Source organism: Theobroma umbraticum, unplaced genomic scaffold (assembly GCF_002168275.2).
Source record: "Theobroma umbraticum cultivar Fairchild unplaced genomic scaffold, ASM216827v3 scaffold_12.1, whole genome shotgun sequence".
Taxonomy (NCBI): domain Eukaryota; kingdom Viridiplantae; phylum Streptophyta; class Magnoliopsida; order Malvales; family Malvaceae; genus Theobroma; species Theobroma umbraticum.
The window spans coordinates 5501235-5501465 of NW_018397269.1; positions in this window are offsets into that span (position 1 = coordinate 5501235).

A 231-nucleotide genomic window follows, 5' to 3' on the forward strand; every position below is an offset into this window, starting at 1 on the left:
ATTTGAATGTGTGTAAGAAAAGTTTAAAATTTGCCTTATTTGGCATAAAGAGGATGATTGGGAATGTTTAATTATGAATTTAATTCCCTAAGGTAAAAAAGGCTAAAAGAAGTTAATTTCAGAAAGGTTTTAATAGATGATTCTTTAATTTTAAAGAGCATGTGAGAAAAGATAAGTGTGCCCATTCTTCTTCAGATTAATGAACTAATGGGGCCGTGAGGTTTGACATTT